Raw genomic sequence first — 3,933 nt, forward strand, 5'->3', positions numbered from 1 at the left:
ATTTGCAAAGCAGTTTTTCTGTTTGCTTTTTCTCTTTTGCAAACTCTTCAGTTTTGCTTAAGGTCAGCTTCTGCCAGACCCGCTCACCCAAAGCAAGCAGCCATCAATCTGTCAGAGCCAAGGTGGAAATGTGCAACCCCCACAGCAGTGGCCAGGTAAGGGAAAAGGCTGGGGACAGCCTGGCTGCAGGGGGAGGGAACATCTGTCCCCAGCAGTGCCCAGCTTGGCCTGGCTCGAGAGGGTTTCTGCTTTCCTTCTCCAGCCTTGCTGACTACAGTGGGACTATGCCAGCCTTCACATTGCACATCTGCTGCACATGGACAGTGATATTTACTTGCCATGGATATTTTATGGAGACAAAACACTGATTCCTGAGCCAGACAGCAGACCTTCCACTATGAGTCCTGTGCAGCCAGTGTGTGTGGTGCATGCTAAAAAGGAAAACCAGAATTCTTCAAGTTTATTTGCTCTTGTTGTATTACCCCAAGGCAGCACAGCAGAGAATCAGTCCCTTTCCAAGCCATGCTGGAGGTAGGAATGTAATTATCATTGCCTTCAGTGCTGAAAAAGTTCTAAAAGCTCTTCCATTTCTGGGAACAATGGTCTGTGAATCTCTCTGCACTGGAGATTAATGCACCTCCTTCTGCATCCCTGTCACTTGATTCAGCCATCGCCCTCTCCTGGAATGTGTGTGTTTGCCACTGTAAGCACACCAGAACTCCAGGAGCAGGCAGCCCTTGCACAGACCTGGCTCAGGCTGCAGAGGCACCTCCACTATGTGTAAGCTCCCGGAGAGGAGAGGACTTGCTCTAAACTGCTCTCTTTGGGGATAAAGCTAAGATTTTTTTCTTAGAGATTTGACTGAGTGACATATATTATCCTCATCTGAGGAAATCTCAGAGTTAAGTGGGGTTTGAACTTGGTGGTGGCAGCAAAAATACAGGTTTTAATGCATAAGAAAACTGATTTCTTGCTGACTGATTTTCTCAGAAAAATTCAAGGCAAAACCCATAAAATCCTCAGTATTTTGTGCATCTGATCACATTATCACACTGCTTATCTGCAAATCTCATTTTGATCGGCTTATATTGTTTTTTTTCAGTATCTTGCTGATGACATTTGCTTCACATGGATTTGTTTGATGTCTAGTAGCCCTCTTGTGCTGCCCTTCAGAGTTCTTATTTAATAGAATTATAGCATAGCTTGCATTGGAAGGGACCTTAAAGATCACCTCGTTCCAACCTTGCTGCCATGGACAGCAACACCTTCCACTAGCTGACATTGCTCAGAGCTCCAACCAGCTTGGCCTTGAATACTTCCAGGGACCAGGCATCCACAGCTTCTCTGGACAACCTGTTCCAGTGCCCCACCACCCTCACCCTCACCCTCACAGTAAAGAATTTCTTCCTAATATCTAATCTAAACCTACCCTCCTTGTCCTGTCACTAGGTGCCCTTGGAAATAGTCTCTCTCCATCTTTCTTCTCTTCAGGCACTGAAGAGCCTCTTCAGCCTCTCTTCAGGCACTGGAAGGGCAAATCAAGCTACCCCAAAGCCTTCTCTTCTCCAGGCTGAACAATCCCAATTCTCTTACCCTTTCCCCAAGAAGAGGTGCCAAAATGTTTATTCACATAATCTCCTTCTGTCTGAGCAGTTACGCTTTATGAATAGAGAGAATAAAGTTAATAATTTTTATTGAAACATTATAAATTACACATTAATGAAGGCTGTGACCATGTGGGAGGTGTGTTATTCCTGAACAAAATGGCTGCAGCTCTGTGCTTGGGTCAAAAAGCTTGGGAGCAGACAGGCACTGAAAGCTTCACGGCATTCCTGGGCACCCCACAGGTGCCTGACATGTAAATGACAGTATAATTCTGTCCATGACAGACAGAGGAAATTATTCTATCGCTAATTTTCTCTACATGAAGCCAGGTAATTGACTGCATTAAAAAAAGGTTGTGCACAGTATAGTAAAGCCAATTTGCTGTGTAACTGATATTAATTTTACAGGGCACCTCATACATACAAGAGAAACTAGGGGAATTTATATTCTGCTACACATATAAAATGATCTCTTAGGAAGAGGCTCACAAGGTGAAATCTACCTCAGAATTATATGAAATATCTCACATGGAAAATCTGACCCTCTCACATAGTGTATTTTTCTGCCCATCTCACTCTGTCATCTGCAGTGTCCTCTCTCAGGCATTGCTCCCAGGGATGGAAACCTGCACAGCAGAGTGGTAAATAAGTGAGTTTTTGAATTTTCAAACATGACAACCTACTTTCAGCTGCTTGACCTAGCACAGTGAAAGGAAAATGCAGAGAGCAAAATTCAGCACCCCAGAACTGCTTCTTACCTACATTTTCACACTCTTCCTCTGTGTGCAAATAAAACACAGTAGTCCTGCAACCAGCAGAAGTCTGCAGATACCAGCTGGAGTGTTCCTGCTCAGGGCAGTGCACCTTAGTCACGAGCTGTATGTTCATTAGGGGGAATTCCCTCTCTCAGCTGAATTAAGAATTCCACGGGCACAGTACAGCATCATCACCTAACGCTTGTGCTGGTGTGGGTGGTGTCCTGCCAGTTCTGATGGCCCCTGGGAGCAAAGGGATTGCTTTGCAGGCTGTTCCAGCGCCCCAAACAGCTCCTAAACCCATGTGGCTCCCAGACTCCTAAATAACACCTAAATTAATTTTCTCCAGCTTTTTTCCTTTCACTTTGCTCACAGTAAACTGCTTTTCCAAGCAAGGTGGAAAAGCTGTTGGGTTTGTGCAGGGTGCCTTGATCTGAACATTTTTCTTAGAAATGTCACTCTGTTGTCACTCTCATAATTTCTGCGGGTTTTTTCTTTTGGCAGACATTAGCAATTGTTTTATCTCATGCTCCTGTTCCTCCATGTTGTCCTTGAGAAAGGATCTGTCACAGGAATTTTCTCACCCCAAAGAATTGTACCCTTGTAAGAGCAAGCAGTGAAGTTTTCATGGTGCAGAATTTTGCCTAGGATATTCCCAGGAGATTTGAAGCCTGCTTTGCTTATTACCATGAGATTGCATACATGCTGATTAGACTCATCTTTTTCATTTTCCAAAGGAAAATACTTCATTTTTACTCTGAGCATGATTTTCCTCTGTATTGGTTTGTTCCACAGCAGATCTGCTTCTTACATCAAGTCTGCTCTAAGTGCAGTGGAAGACGCTTGTGGAAGCATCTTTAGCTCTACTATTCCTCTGATTCCAGTGTAACCTTTTACTCCCCTTTTGTGAGTCCTAGTGTCCTTCCCATTTTCAAAGAACTGACTCAGATCAAAATGTTAGAATTATCCATAATGCTTTTGCTCAGTCCTTGGAGAAATTCTGTGACCTTTTTTTTTGGTAATATGAAAATCTTAACAGGTATGTCACCAAACAATTTCTCAGAGGTTCATACTTCTATTTTATTAAGTACACTTACAGTGACAGTTTGATCTTACAAATTTTTTTTTTCTGAGATGGGATTAAACCCAGTTGGTTTTGCATTTGAATTTTGCATTTTATGTTTGCTTGCATTTTATGTTGCTCAGTTGTACCTTTTACTCCCGTCTCTTCTGAGAAGTGACCTGACTTAAAAATAGCTTATGGATGGTCATAAATTGCAATTCTTAGCAAATTTGCTATTTGACACAAAACTGCTGCCTCACTCTTCTGAATATCACTTCTTTGCCTCAGGTCTGGTAAACTACCAACTCAATTAATTCCTTGCACTTGCCTGTGCCTCTGCCTGCCTCTCGTTCCGAGACACTGTATATCACTTACTCCAAAACTCAGTGTGTTTACAGTGCCCACGGGAATGAAAAGGCAGAAGACCTCGTAAACTAAATAGTTTCCTAATTAGCACATTTAATCTAAAACACCCCAGCAACTTAGCTTGAGGGGGAGAAAGAAGGAGGAG

Source organism: Melospiza melodia, chromosome 2, assembly GCF_035770615.1.
Source record: "Melospiza melodia melodia isolate bMelMel2 chromosome 2, bMelMel2.pri, whole genome shotgun sequence".
Lineage (NCBI taxonomy): Eukaryota > Metazoa > Chordata > Aves > Passeriformes > Passerellidae > Melospiza > Melospiza melodia.